This window comes from Podarcis raffonei, chromosome 3 (assembly GCF_027172205.1).
Source record: "Podarcis raffonei isolate rPodRaf1 chromosome 3, rPodRaf1.pri, whole genome shotgun sequence".
NCBI classification, from domain to species: Eukaryota; Metazoa; Chordata; class Lepidosauria; order Squamata; family Lacertidae; genus Podarcis; species Podarcis raffonei.
This window is the reverse complement of record NC_070604.1, coordinates 100,616,370-100,636,402: the sequence shown is the minus strand read 5'-3', so window position 1 is coordinate 100,636,402 and position 20,033 is coordinate 100,616,370.

The following is a 20,033-nucleotide window of genomic DNA, read 5'->3' as shown; positions in this document are numbered from 1 at the left end:
TGGAAGGGAACTGTTGCGTTCCAATGCACTGGGAAGCAGAAAATTATAGAAAGCCACGAGTCTTTCAAAGGCTAACATGGACCAGATAATTTTAATGTCTCATTTTCCAAACATGTACTCAACTCAGATATTCCCATTATGAGTTCAGTCAGTGTAAGACTGTGTTACAACCTCAGAGAATACAATGCAAGTTTATTACACACAGATACACACACACACACACACACACACACACAGGGCTCTGCAAACATTGTTGGACTCCCATCAACCAAAACCAGCATGGCCAACTGAGGGTTGAGGGCAACTTAATCCAGAAACATCTGGAGGGCCTCAGGTTCCCAATACCTGATCTATACTACAACCCACCCACCCCCGCCATATCTATCTACAGTATATGTGTATGTGTGGTCTAAACCACTGAGCCTCTTGGGCTTGCTGTTCAGAAGGTTGGCTGTTTGAATCCCTGTGACAGGGTGAACTCCCGTTCATGCCAACCTAGCAGTTTGAAAGCACACCAGTTCAAGTAGATAAATAGATACTGCTGCAGCAGGAAGGTAAATGGCATTTCCGTGCACTCTGGTTTGCATCACAGTGTCCCGTTGCACCAGAAGCGGTTTAGTCATGCTGGCCACATGACCCAGAAAGCTGTCTATGGACAAATGACAGCTCCCTCAGCCTGAAAACGAGATGAGCGCTGCAACCCTATAGTCACCTTTGACTAGACTTAACTGTCCATGGGTCCTTTACCTTTTTACCTTTTATATTCTTTGATGTATTAAAAAAATCAATCCTTTCTTAAGTTTATAAGAGGGTCATGAGTTCAGCTGTAATGTTAGTCTTAGATTCAGATTTCATTTTAAACTTTTAAACTTAGAGCTGGAGGTTTTGTTTTTTTAAAATAAACTATCTGCATTTTTAAGAAATCTGGGGTGAGGGTTAAGGCGGCGGCGGTGGCGACAACAACAACAACAACAACAGATTTCCAGGGCTAGCCCAATACATTTTGCCGCCTGGGGCAGAGGAGAAAATGGTACCTCCTCTCATTCAACTTACAAGAGCCGACCAGACATGCAGTTGACTCTTACTTGAGCATTGACAATGAGACAAGGGCTGTGTACACTCTAACCTGTTTGTAGCACTGGAATCATTCGTGCTCATCCCCAGCAAGCTGCTTTCAAACTGGATTGATTCTAGATCCTGCGATTCACCAGAGTGTGTGTCATTCTAGCAACGATTACTTGATATACTTTTTGAGACTCTCCCCTTGATTAGGTTATCCGTGCCTTTTCCTTTCTGCACATGCCCCAGGTGAATGATGAAGGAATTGGTTAATGTGATCTTGGTATGCATCCACCCACAATGTCATTGGGCTGATGGGGGTACACTCCACCCCACTGCCAGGACCACCTATATCTGTTTCCAAGTGAACACACTGCAGAGTAAGGCAGAATCAAATTGCAACGAGCTGTTCTTTTCAGAATGAAATCAGTTCCCCAAGAAGCGCTTTTCCACAGCAAAAATAGGCAATAGATCTAGATTGTGTGTGGACTATGCAGAAAAAGCAAGTATTTTGTCTCCACTGATTCTAAAACATAGCCAGAGTCTTCCACTTACCTGAGGGTACCAGGCTAGCTTAGGGGGCACAGGGCAGACTGAATGGCTGACAGGCGTGAGGAATCTTTGGCCCTCCAGATGTCGTTGAACAACAACTCCTGCCATCCCCAGACATTGGCCATGCTTGCTGCGGATGATGGGAGTTGAAGCTGAGCAACATCTGGAGGGTTCAAGGTTCATGACTCCTGATCTGCTGCCTGAGGCAGCTGCCTCAATCTACCTAATGGCAGGACTGGCCCTGTAGATTTTTATCAGAACAGAAGCCAGTGAGTCATCTCTTGCTGTAACACTCCACCTTCTAAAAATGCACACCTGCTGTGTCAGTGAGGTTTTCGTGTGCATCTTTTGTCTGCTGAGGCACCCAAACAACAAAGCAGCTCGAGGTAGAAACTGAGGCATAAGTATCAGTAAGGAGCCCAAACAGGAAGGCCTTAAAGCAGTCTTCCTCAATGTGGCACCCTCTAGACATTTTAGACCTCAATTCCCATCAGGCACAGTCACCACAACTGTGAACATTTCACCCCACACAAACCTCAGTTTATTCATTTATATTATTTCATAGATCACCTTTTGCACAAGCCTGAGGGCAGTCTGCAATCAAATCAGATATCTAAAACCCATAAAAAACAAAAATAAATTAACAAGACAATTACTCTTATAAAGAAAAAAGAAAATCACCAAATGGCAGTTCCTAATAGCAGCAGCAACTGACCCTTTCATCTAATCAGGTCTCTTCTTCTCCAAATGCCCATTGGGGAAAAAGAATGCATTATATAAAATGACAACTTAATAGTTGAATAGTAGCGACTGAATAGTGAAGACTCCCCAGGACTTGAGCTTCTTTGCCTTGATACTTTCACCCAGTTTTGTTAATCCATGTAAAAAGGAATGCAGTAGACAGTGGAGATGATATTGCACCTGCTGGTCACACCCTCGCCCTCAAGGGACTTTGTATGCAAGGACTCTGTATGCACATGCAGGAATACTCATAGGCTGTTGGGTTGTTCACACATTACATTCAGTGTGTGTGCAATCTGTACCTATGTGCACAAATAGCTGAGCTATGTCACAAGCCGTGTTCAATGAGTGCCCAATTTGCAGAGTAGGTGAACTGTACAAATAAACAAGTGTACACTCTTTCACACGAACACTTGTCCATGTGCCTAGTGGTAATAATAATAATAATAATAATTATTATTATTATTATTATTATTATTATTATTATTATTATTTTATTTACACCCCACCCTCCCTGGCCAGAGCCGGGCTCAGGGCAGCTAACACCAATAAAATCAGTAAAAACATAATAACCAGTAATAACCAGTAAAACATAAAATATAATAACCAGTAAAAACATAATAGGATGAAAAGAAGGGGGGGAAACCAATTTAAAATACAGATTAAAATGCAATTTAAAATGCAGCCTCATTTTAAAATAGCCAATAAATCAAGACCATAATGAGAGGGAAACATAAGGTTCAGACTGAGTCCAAACCAAAGGCCAGGCGGAAAAGCTCTGTCTTGCAGGCCCTGCAGAAAGATGTCAAGACCTGCAGGGCCCTAGTCTCTTGTGACAGAGCATTCCACCACATCGGGGCCAGGGCTGAAAAGGCCCTGGCCCTAGTTGAAACCAATCTAACATCCTTGAGGCTTGGGATCTCCAAAGTGTTGTTATTTGTGGACCTTAAGGTCCTCCGTGGGGCATACTCGGAGAGGCGGTCCCATAGGTACATGGGTCCTAGGCCACATAGGGCTTTAAAGGTCAAAACCATTTAAACCTGACCCTGTACTCCACTGGGAGCCAGTGCAGTTGGTAAAGCACTGGATGAATGTGATCCCGCAGCAAGGACCATGTAAGGAGCCTCGCCGTGGCATTCTGTACCTGCTGGAGTTTCTGGGTCAGCTTCAAGCACAGCCCCACGTAGAGTGGGTTACAATAATCAAGCCTGGAGGTGACCATCGCATGGATCACTGTGGCCAGATTAGGGCAAGAAAAGCAAGGAACCAACTGCTTAATACGGAGGAGATGGGAAAATGCCACCTTTACTGTGGCTGCAACCTGCGCCTCCGTGGAAAGGGAGCTTGTCCCTGTGTCTATTGTAATGCATCAACAACCTTGTATCTTATGCTGGGGAGGGATCACAGGCAGCTCAGGAACAGAGAACATGTTTTCCATACAGATGGTTCCAAGTTCAATCCATGGCGTCTCTCCTAAGAAGGGTCAGAAAGACCTCTGCCTCAGACCTGTCAGTCAGAAAAAACAATATTTGAAAAAATAGGTTGACCTGCTATAAGGCAGCTTCCAGTGCTAGTATGGTAGCCTCTCTCAACATCACCTCCAAGACCCTTGAAAGCTAGAGATGAGAGCCCCCTCTGCCCCCACAAAAAATCCTATAAGCAGGGTTTTCATGATGGCTTTTCGCAGAGTTTCCTTCCTCTGGATTCCTCTCGCAGAGATACCTTTGGAAAGAATATCTGTTTTGCCATACTCACCAGGCATAGAAAAGAAAATGGTTCATATGTTACATCAATCACTCCGTCATGTGGAAATGTAGGGTACAATCACCTCCCCTCTCCCTCTCTGGCTTAACTTAAAGCTCTCTTTGCTGCAGTAACTCAGAGCACAGTGATATTGTTCATGTCAGGGCAGTGTACAAAGCAATAAACGGCTTTTATGGCCAGTTAAATTCCAAAGCAATAACCACAAAAAAGCTGTTTATTGCAAGAATGCCCCCATGTCACAAGTGTATTATTAGAACAATTTTTAAAGCAAAAGCCTAGACAAAGTTTTTCCCCAAAATCATTTCAAATATATATTTGTCCCCAAATCTACACTGAAGATATTTGAGAAAGGTGCAAAATAGCGCCGTGCCAAATTTTAGTAGGGGAATCAGAGTTGTTAGCATTTGTCTGTCTCGGGAGACAGTGGAGGGTGAAGTCAAACTGTTGAAAGGCTAAAGCACCTGCTGTGGCTATAGAGACTGATAAGGGAGAGACATGTTTTGCTGCAGCTGAGGCAGATGAAGGGGTCTGGCTGTGCTGATGCACTTGTACCATGGCGTTGCTTCTCTCTGTGCTCCTCCCACCAGTCATTCCTCCTCTGGCCATTGCTATAGATACAAGTCCTGACCGTCTGCCTCCAGGCAGTGTGGTTGTCTGCAAGGGATTCCCACACAAGAGAGTTTATGCTGCAGGCTCTCATGTCATGTTTGCAGGCATCTTTGTATCAAAGAGTTGGTCTGCAATGGACTTGATGCCTGATGTCAGCTCCCTGCAGAGCACGTCCTTGAGGAGTTCTTTCAAAATCAACTCAAAAATATAATTTTGTCAAAAAATCTACACTGAAGCTCTTTCAAGAACCTTTGAGAAAACTGCAAATATTTGGGTCATGCCAAATTTCAGTGCGCAGGGGTAATCAGTACTATACTGTTATGTACTGAAGTTCTCACCCTGGGCCAGCAGGGGGATACTGTAGATAGTTTTCACTCAGGCCCACATATGCAAATAAGGGATTGAAAGTGACGTTTAGTGATTGGATAGTTACAGAAAATGGTTACTGTTGTGTTCTAGTGGAGCTCTATATAAGCAGGCTGGCTGAATCCTTCAGTTCAGTTCTGTTCTGACCTGTGAATAAACAAGAGTTGTTTGAAGAATCGCTGTGTCATCTGATATGTTCACCCACAACTTAACATATACCATCAGTATCGGGGTTTTTGAGCAATGATATGTTGCATAGGGCTAACATGATTAAACAAGCATATGTTCCAGTTTCTGAGAATTCCAGATGGGGAGAGCAGCGTTGCAAGCTTTTCATGGGCATCTGGTTGGCCACTGTGAGAACAGGACACTGGAACAGTTGTGCCCCTGGCCTGACCCAGCAGGTCTCCTCTAATACTCTTGCACTTTTAAGTAGAGCCTAGAGTACTGCCTAGAGCCTAGAGTCCTGCAGAATTCATCATGCGAAAGGCTGGGCTGGATGAATCCCTAGCCGGAATTAAGATTGCTGGAAGAAATATCAACAACCTCAGATATGCAGATGACACAACCTTGATGGCAGAAAGTGAGGAGGAATTAAAGAACCTTTTATTGAGGGTGAAAGAGGAGAGCGCAAAATATGGTCTGAAGCTCAACATCAAAAAAAAGAAGATCATGGCCACTGGTCCCATCACCTCCTGGCAAATAGAAGGGGAAGAAATGGAGGCAGTGAGAGATTTTACTTTCTTGGGCTCCATGATCACTGCAGATGGTGACAGCAGCCACGAAATTAAGAGACGCCTGCTTCTTGGGAGGAAAGCAATGACAAACCTAGACAGCATCTTAAAAAGTAGAGACATCACCTTGCCAACAAAGGTCCGTATAGTTAAAGCTATGGTTTTCCCAGTAGTGATGTATGGAAGTGAGAGCTGGACCATAAAGAAGGCTGATCGCTGAAGAATTGATGCTTTTGAATTATGGTGCTGGAGGAGACTCTTGAGAGTCCCATGGACTGCAAGAAGATCAAACCTCTCCATTCTGAAGGAAATCAGCCCTGAGTGCTCACTGGAAGGACAGATCGTGAAGCTGAGGCTCCAATACTTTGGCCACCTCATGAGAAGAGAAGACTCCCTGGAAAAGACCCTGATGTTGGGAAAGATGGAGGGCACAAGGAGAAGGGGACAACAGAGGACGAGATGGTTGGATAGTGTCTTTGAAGCTACAAACATGAGTCTGAACAAACTGTGGGAGGCAGTGGAAGACAGGAGTGCCTGGCATGCTCTGGTCCATGGGGTCACGAAGAGTCGGACACGACTAAACGACTAAACAACAACAGAGTCCTGCCTCATAGATTTCACTGGTATGGTAAAAGGTAAGCTAAAGGACCCCTGGGTGGTTAAGTCCAGTAAAGGCGAGTATAGAGTGTGGCGCTCATCTTGCTTCAGGCTGAGGGAGCTGGTGTTTGTCCACAGACAGCTTTCCGGGTCATGTGGCCAGCAGGACTAAACTGCTTCTGGCGCAACGGAACACTGTGACAGAAGCCAGAGCACACGGAAACACCATTTACCTTCCCGCCACAGTGGTACCTATTTATCTACTTGCACTTTTTTGGCGTGCTTTTGAACTGCTAGGTTGGCAGGAGCGGGGACAGAGCAACAGGAGCTCACTCTGTCGCAGGGATTCGAACCACCGACCTTCTGATCGGCAAGCTCAAGAGGCTCAGTGGTTTAGACCACAGCACCACCCACTCCCCACTGGACTAAGTGGACAGTTGATAGAAGCTGCAGAAAACCAAAGTGAGTGCAGTTCTCGAATCCAGATTCCAGTTCCCTTCAGACTTTTTACCTCCATCTTCTGTTTCAGAGCTACTCTTGTCACTCCCTGTGTGGTCCTTGAAACTAATGCCGGTGAACGGCGGCAAGGGAAGTTGTGCAAGAGAGGGTTTTATTTTATTTATACAAAACTGCCTATGGATGTGTGTTTTCTTATTTATTTGGAATGACGTTTTAGACTGTGCATAACTCGAAATACATAAATAAAGCACGCACGCACACGTGCGCACACACCTCAAACAGTTTTCCCCCTCTAAGTTTTACAATTATCAAAGACCACACAGGAAGCCACCTAGAATGTATTCCTCAAGCATGGAGAGAACGGAGGCCAGCCAAACTTACAGGTAATGGGCCTCCTCTTAAGGTCAGGTCAGGGACTCAGCTGAATCCCAGAATGTAAATAAATGTCCCAGGTTACCCGCCTCAAAAAAGAAAGTTCATCTTTATAATCAATTTCAAGAGGAAGGATGGAGAGCTGGCCGTGTGGCTTAAGGAATAAGAGGAACCTCACTTCTAAAATCAAATGAGAGAGAGAGAGAGAGAGAGAGAGAGAGAGAGAGAGAGAGAAACAGCCCACAGGGAAGGCAAAATAGCAGGCACATACAACAGGGGAACAAACAAGCTATCCACCGAGCAGGCAAAGTGTCTTTCATTCCGGGTTTTTCACAAGCTACAAAGTGTGAATGCGATTGGCAGGATTTATTTCGTTCCAGCTAACGGTGTAGAGTTATGCCTTCTTCAAGTCTAGAGCAAAATAAACACTCAACCCAGCAAAATCCAGAAGGTGGAGGTTTCCTAAGGGGGTTTTGGTGCTCCCGGGTCCACCAGAGCTTCATGTTTCTCCGAAATGAAAAAGGAAAATAAATCTTTTCCTCCGGCTTTTTCCAGCCATAAACACAATGGGCTAATTTCAATTCAGTTCATCCCTGGAGTGAGCTTGGCCAAAGGTTTTTATAACAAAGATCAGAAGGGAAAATAATGCCCCAAAACTCGCTTATTTCCTGGTTCGAGGATAAGCCTGACCTCACTGCTCTATCAGCCAAGTGACTAACTCTCAGCTACCTCCCACATGGTCTAATTCCTCGTTGACTCACATAGGAAGGTGAACCTCTGCTTTTGTGATCTTGTGCTTTTTTTCTCCCAGTTTCTCACCTGCCACTGAAGTTCTCCTTTTAAGATTGGCAACTGTTTTCCTCATAGGTACAAATGTTTAGGCCCAGTCCAAAACATTTTGTTCCCTGAAGCAGAGCAGTGAACAGCTCCCCCAAGTCAAGATGCAAGGCCAATCAAATTATTTGGACACCTGGAGTAGAAAAACCTACAAATAGTTCTTGTCTGTTACAAGCAGTGGAAACAACAATAATTAGCAAGTGACAATTTGCTGCCCTTTCATAACAATTAAAATCAGCTGTTTTGGGTGGTCGCTCCACTCTACCTAATAGTAGGGGCGGCTCTGCATGGACAAATGAACCCTGAAAAATGGCTTCTTGGTCACACACATATTTGTCTAATGAAGGGAAGGGAAGCTAAGAAAGCGCCAAGCAGAGCTAAGGGAGTGACTCAGCCCCAGATATACATATAGCTATATATATGGACATATACATACATAAACACTAGAGCTTTCATTGCTTCAACAGCAGAAACTAAACAAAATTGTGGGCCATTTTGATGCCAGATATTTGATTTTTTGATAGCTGTTTTGTATTTGTTTCTGCAATGTAAGCGTTTAAGGTAACAGTTTGATTTATTATTTGCCTGAGCTGTGGGGTTTTTTTTAAAAAAATTAGGCTGGGTGTAAGTTTTTAAAATAAACAACCTTTTCCAATATTCTGTGTTTCTGATTCAAAAGTTACTGTGAGCATGAAAAGGTTTCCCACAGTCTTCAGACGTTTTTAATTTCCTATATTGCTCCTTAAGGTTGATTCTGATTTCCCTCACTGTATCTTCTTTGTGGAAGGGACGCGGGTGGCGCTGTGGGTAAAAGCCTCAGCACCTAGGGCTTGCCGATCGAAAGGTCGGCGGTTCGAATCCCCGCGGCGGGGTGCGCTCCCGTTGCTCGGTCCCAGCGCCTGCCAACCTAGCAGTTCGAAAGCACTCCTGGGTGGAAGTAGATAAATAGGGACCGCTTACTAGCGGGAAGGTAAACGGCGTTTCCGTGTGCTGCGCTGGCTCGCCAGATGCAGCTTTGTCACGCTGGCCACGTGTCTCCGGACAGCGCTGGCCCCCGGCCTCTAGAGTGAGATGGGCGCACAACCCTAGAGTCTGTCAAGACTGGCCTGTACGGGCAGGGGTACCTTTACCTTTACTTTATATCTTCTTTGTAGAACAGAAAGGTTTAGAGATCTTTTTCTGACATCTGCTTTTCATTAACCTTTATGAACAGAGAATAATGCAGGGGGCAGCAATGTTTGGCTATGGTGATGCATGTCTTAGATACATCCCAGTTGGACTACTGTAACATGCTCTCCGTGGGGCTGCCTTTGAAAGTGGTCAAGAATGCTGTGACCGGACAGCTGAATGGGACAGGTTGCAGTTTGTTTTTTTAATTGTTGGGGTATCGCTTAAGGGGTTTTGTTGGGGTGTTGTTGCTGTTATTGATATTAATTTTTGTATATTTATTTTGTATCTTATTCTGATTCATGTGAAAATGGTTCAGTTTGATTGTGTACTTTTTGATATTTTATTTGTTCTTTATGACTACTTTTGTTATGCTTGAAATTACGTACTTTTACATGTTTGAGCAAGGATTTTGTTGACATCTGCTGGTCTCGGGAGACAATGGAGGAGTGTTCCTTTTGGGACACTGTCAAACTGTTGGAAGGTTGTATCGCCTGCTGTGGCTGTAGAGACCGATAGAGGAGAGACATGTTTTGTTGCATCTGGGGCAGAAGGCATCCAGTTGAGCTGATGCAGTTGTACCATGGCGTTGCTTCTCTCTGTGCTCCTCCCAGCAGTCATTCCTCCTCTGGCCACTGCTATGAATACACAACCTGGCTGTCTGTCTCCAGGCTGTGATCATCTGCAGTGTTTATATGTGTCATGTACTGAAGTTCTCACCCTGGGCCAGCAGGGGGATACTGTAGATAGTTCAGGTCCACATATGCAAATAAGGGATCGAAAGTGATGTTCAGTGATTGGATAGTTACAGAAAATGGGTTACTGTTGCGTTCTAGTGGAGCTCTATATAAGCAGGCTGGCTGAACCCTTCAGTTCAGTTCTGTTCTGGCCTGTGAATAAATAAGAGCTGCTTGAAGAATCACTGTGTCGTCTGATATGTTCACCCACAACTTAACAATATGTATGTTTATTACTTTGTCTTTTACAATGATGTTTTAAAATGTAAGCCACCTTGAATCCCAGCTTGGGAGAAAAGTGATCTATAAATATAGTAAATGAATAATAAATAAATTATAAATAATAATAATAATAATAATAATAATAGTTTTTTATTTATACCCCACCCTCCCCAGCCAATACCAGGCTCAGGGCAGCTAACAACCAATAATAAAAACAAGTTGATTAAAAATTTAAAAAAAGATTAAAATACAACATTAAAAGATTATTTTTATTAATTAAAATTAAATTAATTATTTATTATTTAAATTTATTTTTTAAAAAATTTAATAATAATAATAATTTTTAAAAGTGCCTCCCGCATGGATCACATTCGCAACCCGAGTGTCCACTGCATATGCCACTGTCTGCAACTCATGGCTTCTCAACTGTCTTACCTTTTCATGGAAATTGCGACTATCTTATAATAGGGATGGAGGCCCTATGGATCTCCAGATATTGTTGGGCTCTAACTCCCATCAACCCTGAGGAAGGGCCATGCTGGCTGGGGCTGATGGGAGTTGTAGTCTAATGCCATCTGGAGAGCAATAAGTTCTGCAGGATGAAGGAGACAAAAGAGGAACAGTAATTGAAAAAAAAATTCTAATTGGAAAAAGCTCCCATAGAGCTCCTAAATAACGTTTTATTTATAGAAGCGCTTCTTTGACAATCCTTGTACATAACATATAATCTTATCCATCATCTTCCCTGCTCCGCCTGAAATGTGTCTTCAACACATCTAAGATCTCCCAGTTACTTTCCCCCACTCCACAGCAAGTTGTCTTGGAAAGATTTCTGAATGCAAATGTGCAGTTGGAAGACAGTCTGCAAAGGAAAGCACCAGTTCTTTTAAGCTATGGAAAAAGTAATCAAATGTTTTATTTACCACAATGAATGTCATCGTTTTATGTGCTCACAAAAGGCTACTCCTATTATCTTAGGCTGGCTTGGAAGAGTTCCAGTCCATGTGTATTATGCATATATAGATATATATTTACAGAAAACTAAAACCTTTCATCACTTCACCATTGACCCATAACTCATCAGCAATCCACCTGATTTCTATTATATTTTGACTGTGTCTTTTCAAAAACCTTTCCAGGAAAGTAGGAAGGGGGGTAGTGCAGAGCGAATGTTTAAAGATGGACTAAACTAGATATAGGTCCTGCCAGGCCTCATTTACAGAACCTATTTTCACTGCCAAAAGCGTGTGGCATAAACACACTGTGAGAAGAGCATTCCAGAGCATGTTCGGATTTCTGATCTCCACTAAATAACCACAGCCACACACCAGATCTGAAGGGCATAAGGTGGGATTTCTAGGCAGTTTTCGGACCAAGAATTGGCTTAAAAATTTAAGGAACTGAAAGAACAGAGGTTTTTGTTGGTGATCTGAGTCACCATAGCCATGCTCATTTCCAGCACAGTCTTTAGCACAGGGGTAGGCAACCTAAGGCCCGTGGGCTGGATCAGGCCCAATCGCCTTCTCAATCCGGCCCGCTGACGGTCTGGGAATCAGCATGTTTTTACATGAGTAGAATGTGCCCTTTTATTTAAAATGCATCTATTTGTGGGGCCTACCTGGTGTTTTTACATGAGTAGAATGTGTGTCTTTATTTAAAATGCATCTCTGGGTTATTTGTGGGGCATAGGAATTCGTTCATTTCCCCCCCGCCAAAAAAAATAAATAGTCTGGCCCACCACATGGTCTGAGGGACGGTGGACCAGCCCACGGCTGAAAAAGGTTTCTGACCCCTGCTTTAGCATATGTGCCACTGGGGTACAAAGATCCACCCAGCGGCCCCAAATTTAGTTTAGCCCCCAAATTAACTTTTATGACATAAGAATTAATTTTGCGTGCATGGCACCATTGAGAAAGACAAGCGCCGTCGTTGAGTCAAACGCCGCCATTGTGAATGACAAGCGCCGCAGCTGGCGCGGCACATCTTTGGTAAATGAGCGCACAATGTCGAAAGCCCTTTAGTGAAACAGTAGGTATACATTTCGGTAATACCTAGGTATATATGTATTTTGTTTTTCTAGCTTGATCAAAATTATTATTTTATAACAGGTAGATAGTTAAGAGCTTAGGTGGCTTCAGCAGCGGGCACCTGGCACTCCCCAGAATTTGGCGCCCGGGTGCCCTGCACCCCTGGGTAAAGATGGCCCTGTTCATTTCTTAGTTTACCTGAAGGTTGTTTGTCATATAAACTTGTTGAACGCTGGGAGGGCCTTCTAGGAATTCTGCCTTCTTGAAATGAATTTCCAGTGAACTCAGCCTCTTGGGGTTCACCAATATCTGAACTCTGGGCAAAGCCTAGGAGTGATGTAAGATTTTCTTACTTGGACCAGAATCTAGTGATTACAGATTTGCAATTATTTATTTTAGCAGGAAATGATTAAAATGCATTTTGGCAAATAATTGTGCTGTATCTCAGGCAGAGCAATCCATTGTCCACTGCAGCCAGCTTAAGGTGTCAGCACAGCGTTATCAGACTTGCATGTATTCCCAGCATAAAAAGTAAAGGGGAAATGGCAGCGTTCCAAACAACACAGGACACAGCAGCTGCAGCACTCACTCTCTCAGTAATAATGGCAGCAGAACCGTCCTCCACAAAGAGACAGGGCAAATATGTCCCTCATAGCAACCATAGCAGAAGGAGTCAATACACACTCAGCGACAGGGATATACCCCCAAAACATCAACATACACACAGAGTTTTTTTTCCCCCCAGCCAGAACTCACTGGAACTCAGTTCCGGCACCTCTCAGGTGTGTGCCATTGCCATTATAGCAGAACATGCCCTCCAATATTTCTCCAATGAAAATAGCTCAACAACTTTTCTGTCCTTCTGTCTTTCACTGTTTGTTTGTTAATTTTTATTTATGCTTTACAGGTTTATATATTTCACTAATTTTACAATCACTTTAACATTTCAAATCTTGACTTCCTTCCCCCTCTTTATTTTTAATATTTTCTGCATATCCAGATTAACCTCATTTGCTCATTTATTCATCTACTTTAAATACCGTATTTTTCGCTCTATAAGATGCACCAGACCACAAGACGCACCTAGTGTTTGGAGGAGGAAAACAAGAAAAAAAATATTCTGAATCCCAGAAGCCAGAACAGCAAGAGGGATCGCTGCACAGTGAAAGCAGCAATCCCTCTTGCTGTTCTGGCTTCTGGGATAGCTGCGCAGCCTGCATTCGCTCTATAAGACGCACACACATTTCCCCTTACTTTTTAGGAGGGAAAAAGTGAGTCTTATAGAGCAAAAAATACGGTATATACTCTTATAAAACTGCAGGTTATTACAATAATCCTGCCAATATTCTTATCTGTTTACAATTTATCTGTAAATAGTCAATAAACCATTTCCATTCTTTTATAAAGAGTTGGTTAACTTGATTTCTTATTCTTCCAGTAAGTTTCGCCATTTCTGCATATTCCATAAGTTTTTGTATCCATTCTTCCTTTTCACTGTTTGAAATATGGCAACCCTATAAAAACATAATAAAACATTAAACGTCTAAAAAAAACTTCCCTGTACAGGATTGCCTTCTGATGGCTTGGGGGTTGGATATCTCCATACCCTCCAACATTTATCCAGTGAAAATAGGGACATCCTAAGGAAAAGTGGGACATGGCAGAATCGAAACAGAAACGGGGATGGCTTCTTTAAATCAGGGACATGTCTGGAAAATAGGGACACTTAGAGGGACTGCCACAAAACTACAGAATTTGAGGGGTTCCAAAAACTCCTGCAGAGTGCATTTCCCTCCCCCTTAAAGCACATATACTGACCCACAGCAAATGACCATGATTTTGACTGAACAATGTTCAGGAAAGGAAAAGGTGGGATCAGGAAGCATGGCTGGAGCAAAGATGAAGGAGAGCGCGGGGGGGGGGAGAAAAGCCATTTTTTCAGTGAATCAGCATTATTGCAAACATTGAAAAGAAAACATTCTAGCCACCCCCACCTTGGAACAGAAACTGACATTATCAAGGGGAAATCATCACTAATCCCAGCCACAACAGAAAGCAATGAAAGAGGCAGGACCTGCAAACAGGAAACTTCTAACTAATCTCAGAAAGGATATATACTGAATGAGACTTAAAGGGAAAGGGAAAGGGACCCCTGACCATTAGGTCCAGTCGTGGCCGACTCTGGGGTTGCAGCGCTCATCTCGCTTTATTGGCTGAGGAAGCCGGCGTACAGCTTCCGGGTCATGTGGCCAGCATGACTGAGCCGCTTCTGGCAAACCAGAGCAGCGCACGGAAACGCTGTTTACCTTCCCGCTGGAGCGGTACCTATTTATCTACTTGCACTTTGACATGCTTTTGAACTGCTAGGTGGGCAGGAGCAGGGACCGAGCAACAGGAGCTCACCCTGTCGTGGGGATTCGAACCGCCGACCTTCTGATCGGCAAGTCCTAGGCTCTGTGGTTTAACCCACAGCGCCACCCGCATCCCTGAATGAGGCTTACTTGTGAATAAATATTGCTGAAGGATCTTCACCATGAATAATACAGCAATATGTGAATTGCTGTGTGGGAACCTCCATTTTAATTCCACTTTCAGCTAATTATAGAAAAGCAGCTCTAAAAGGCTCTAGCGGAAACAGAACTTAGATTGTACTGCACTGTAATATCCATATCCATAAATACAGCTTTGATGTGAAGGTTTACAAAATCAAACTCAGTTCAAAAAAACACCTCCTTTATGCGGCCTGTTTTCTTTCTTTCCCACAGATGTTTAACAACCCAAGTCGAAGGTAAACACAGAACTAAAATATGGTCAGAACTCTTGCTCTCAAGGCTTTCAGGGAACTGGCTGGTTTCTCTTGATCTTTATAGCAGTTTTGTATCTTGTCTGGTCTGCCCACAAAACCCTCTGGGACTACAGGGGGAAAGTGGGAGAAGGCAATAGCATGATGTACTTAGCAAAGTTATTTAATTCTATTTGTAGGTCATATAAAATATTGATTCTAGAGCTTGAGTGAGGTTTAATGCTTTATTCCTTTTCATGTAAAACCATGTGGGGCTTTACTCTAGGTAGTAATGAAAATTAAATGAAATTGAGTTTGATCTGTAACCTTATTGATTCCAGACCCATTTCAGTAGACTGTAACACTTCAGTGACCTGCAAATTCTGCACATTAGAGTCTATATTTTACACAAAATGTCTTGCACCAAAGGCATGAACTAATGCCTTCATTGGCAGCATCCAGCACTCACAGCACAAAGGAGCAGGTCTTGCCAGGAGACTAATGCAATGAATGAAACAAGAGACATTATGTCTTCCAGATGATCTCTCAAAGAAAGATGTTCATAGGGAAAACAAACAAAGGGTGCGTTTCAGTAATACCAAAGAACCTCCGTTATATGTACCAGTTGACAGGGCGGGCAGCTAAATGGATGGACTCTGGGTACTTCCATTGCCACTGCTTCCCAAATCAAGTGCCACAAGAAAAATCTCCTATATAAAAATATTCTGGGAAGAGAACATTATGCATAATCAATCAACAAGAGAGATAATAAATAACAGACTGAACTTTTGGATCCGGGAAATTACAGACTGATTAGCTTAACGTCTGCTCTTTGGGAATTGATAAAAAAGCATTATTAAAGAGAAAATTATCAAGTGTATAGAACAGCCCTCCATGAATTTTGTATTAAAACTGAGATCAGTCTCAGCTAGGATGACCAATGATCAGGGATGATGGAAGTTGTAAGCTAAAACATCTGCAGGGCACCAAGTTGGGGGAAACCAATATTGGGTTAGTGGATCAGTGGCAGAGCGCATGCTGTGTGCAAAAAAGGTCCCCGTCTTCAGCATCTCCAGGACTTCCTGAAGAAGAATCAACATGGCTTCTACAAAGGTAAGTCCTGTCTCCAGAGGGAATGGTTGTTTTATAGGATTGTGTTTGATATCATTCTCACTTAGATGCCCAATTTTCACCATCCATGCCAGCTCAGGAAACATGGATGCCTTCATTTTTGTTGGTGTTACCACTTCTTCCTGTTATTATGTATTGTTTGTTTGCTTTGTATATGGTATGATGTGATACCCTGCTAATGCACTTTTGGGTTGTTAGTAAGAAAAACAAAACATTTTTTCAAGCTCCTCCATAATATAATGCATTTTTGTACTTTTTCACTAAATATATGTGTCCTTTCCCTTAAAGTACACTTTTTGATGCTTTTTTGCTGCAAAATTTGGAGAATTGAGAATTCCAAAGCTTGTGTGCTACATTTCAGTTTGTGTGTGGAATTTAGAAGTGTAAATTAGATAGATTTGTATAAATAGAATCAGTGCTCTTTTTCTAGAAAAAAATTAAAAATTAGAAGTACTCTCATTTTTACTCAAGAAAATCACCATTTTATAGTTCAAAATGGGAAAAATAAATACAGTAAATGGACAAAATTACAAAGATTCACAAAATGTTTAGGGCAGGCTTCCCCAACCTCAGCCCTCCAGATGTTTTGGGCCTACAACTTCCTTGATCCCTAGCTAGCAGGACCAGTGATCAGGGATGATAGGAATTGTAGTCTCAAAACATCTGGAGGGCTGAGTTTGAGGAAGCCTGGTTTAGGGGTATGCGTACCCCTGTATCCCCCCAGGGAAAAAAGCACTGAATAGAATTCATTTCTCCCCTCCCCACTCCTTATTTTTTTGTACCTCTACTCTCACTATGACAAACCTAGACAGCATCTTAAAAAGCAGAGACATCACCTTGCCGACAAAGGTCCGTATAGTTAAAGCTATGGTTTTCCCAGTAGTGATGTATGGAAGTGAGAGCTGGACCATAAAGAAGGCTGATCACCAAAGAATTGATGCTTTTGAATTATGGTGCTGGAGGAGACTCTTGAGAGTCTCATGGACTGCAAGAAGATCAAACCTATCCATTCTGAAGGAAATCAGCCCTGAGTGCTCACTGGAAGGACAGATCCTGAAGGTGAGGCTCCAATACTTTGGCCACCTCATGAGAAGAGAATATCCTGATGTTGGGAAACATTGAGGGCACAAGGAGAAGGGGACGACAGAGGACGAGATGGTTGGACAGTGTTCTCGAAGCTACCAACACGAGTTTGACCAAACTGTGGGTGGCAGTGGAAGACAGGAGTGCCAGGCGTGCTCTGGTCCATGGGGTCACGAAGAGTCGGACATGACTAAACGACAACGACAACAGTCTCCCAATAGGAATTTTCTGGAACTGTGGCAAATGGCATCCGGGCTCTGACACCCCTAATGGAATCAGGAGATGCACATTGCACATTGTGAAATGCAATGGACAGCAGTTCTGTGGCAGACTGCAGGGTTGTTGCTTTCTGAAGCGTGCAGAACGTGTTTCCTGAAGCTCAGAAGTATGAAAATCACTACCATATGTTGTACACACTGCATGTCAATGATCAATTCTGTGAAATGCCCAAATGCCATCCTGTCACCCGTCAAATACTTTTTGGCAGATATCAAGGACTGAAATCAAATCACATTGGGTGTCAGATATAGATGCCCACATTCATAGCCTATGTGAAAAATCATGAAACCTGAAGAATAGCGGAAGAAGACTCAACGTTTAATTTTGACACAGAAAATTTTAAGAATTTCTAGAATGAAATCTGTTTCAGTTCTTGAGATGTGTCTGGGGACATGATAAACTTATTATGATGTACAAGTATATATATTTTCTCTGGAAGAGGAGGAATTACATGTCCATTTTGTTGGAACGGGCCCTGAATCATTTTTTTCCATTATGGGCTCTTGGTAATCTGTTATAAACTACTGGGCATATTTATCATGATGGATGTCACTCTATATAGCGTAGGCTGGCCCTAAATTATCCACCTGAAACCGAGGCAGATTATGTGAACATGCAACACAATGAAGACACACTGAAAAGTTGTGGCTTTTACTAAGGGTTGCCCAGATGCAAATCATCTTGCAACTCACAGGATTTGGGGGGGGGGGAGAGAAGTCTTACATTTTGACTCACACCTAAGAATGACTCCTGAGATTCCCCCATCCTTCTGGTAGCTATTCCCCATGACAGCTTAAATAGAGGCCAGGCACACAACGTTCATATTTCAAATGATTCAGCTGTAGAAATATAGCCTAGGATACATGGATTGAGGTCTGAAAGATCATAGTTCACCTCTGTACTGACTTTAATACGTCTCCATGGGATAGTTTCATCCAGACATCCTCACTCTCCTCATTCATTCCAGATTGCTTTCGACTGGGGGGGGGGGAGTTCAGAAAATATAAACGTTATGGAATGTTATAGTTAAAAACCGTTCCGCCCCCCCCCCACTGTACGGACAAGAAAAGCATACCACAGATAATAGTCTAATTCTGCATGCAATTACACATGTGAAACTCTGGCGCATATTAGTAGATAAAAAAATCCCAGATTATTTTTTTCCCAATGAGACAATTATTTATGTAGATGCTAATTTCACACCAGACACATAAATGTTAGCAAATTGCCAAAATTCACAACGGCCTTGGTCTAGTTAGGCTGTTTATTGCAATTGTCAGGACGTTGGCCAATAGCCAGCAGCTCCTCCAGGTGTGAGCTCAAGCAGTGATGTTACTAATCATTTCTATGGTTGTGGCAGGTTCCCAATTCCACATCCTCCTAAGGAATGGATTCAAGGAACAGTCTTGGGTAAGATAAACAAAACAGCCCCATTTTCCTGGTTCTCCCCTTTCCCCAACAATGTTCCTTACATGGAAAGCTGGGTGATACTGAGTCAGAATATCGGTCAGTTTAGCTCAGTGTTGTCTGCACTGGCTGGCAGCTGCTCTCTGGGATTTCAAATAGCATTCTCTTCCAGCCCTTCTTGGCGATGTCAGGGATTGGACCCAAGGTCATCTTCATGCAAAGTAGATGCGCTACCAACTGAATTGTTATGTACTGAGTTGAATAGGATCCAGAACGCAGCAGTCTGATTGGCCCTAGAACAATAGGATCCAGAATGCAGCAGTCTGATTGGTCCACCGGAGCCACCCAATCCAGTTCCAGGTGGAAGTAAATTCACAACCTGATTGGCCTACAGGAGAATTCCAGAAGTAGCCAATCACGTGAGGCCCATTGTGTAAATAATGTATATAAAGCAGACATTCTGGGGAAACTTCCATTCCTCCTCACCACTATGAGCTGAATAAAGAGCATGAAATCCACACTCGACTCCGAGTATATTTCATGAATCATGACTCTTCTCCAAAGAAGAGCCCTTTACCATCCCCAATACCATCTCAGTCCAGAGAGCCAATGAATAGTTATAAGAGTGCCACTTTCCCAGGCCAGCTGCCCTTACTAAGCCTCTTTCATCTACCACCTTGACGAACCATATCTAGCTGAAAAGAAGGGTTTACATTTAACGGCTGTTGGTTATTTATTGGTTTGCTTGTTTGTTTCGACTCCCCACCTTGTAAGTTACAAGGTGGCTTTTCCCCTCAAAAAAGGCACTCATATATATATATATATATATATATATATATATATATATATATTTACTTTAAATGCCCATTTTGCATCCATCCAGGCTGCACCAAGGACAAGTGCTGCTTTCACTCCATCCACAGCTACAGAACTGGGTCAGCTGTGTGGGCACCATACTCTGAGGCATGCAGGCTGGCAATCGGTAATGGGAGCCTGTTTGTAGAAGGTAAACAGAACGGGCAAGGCAGCAGGAGCTGAGATAAAAAACAGCAGAGTTCTAGGTCAAGGCAGGCAAAAAAGCTGATGCATCTAAGGAAGCCCTCTGTTG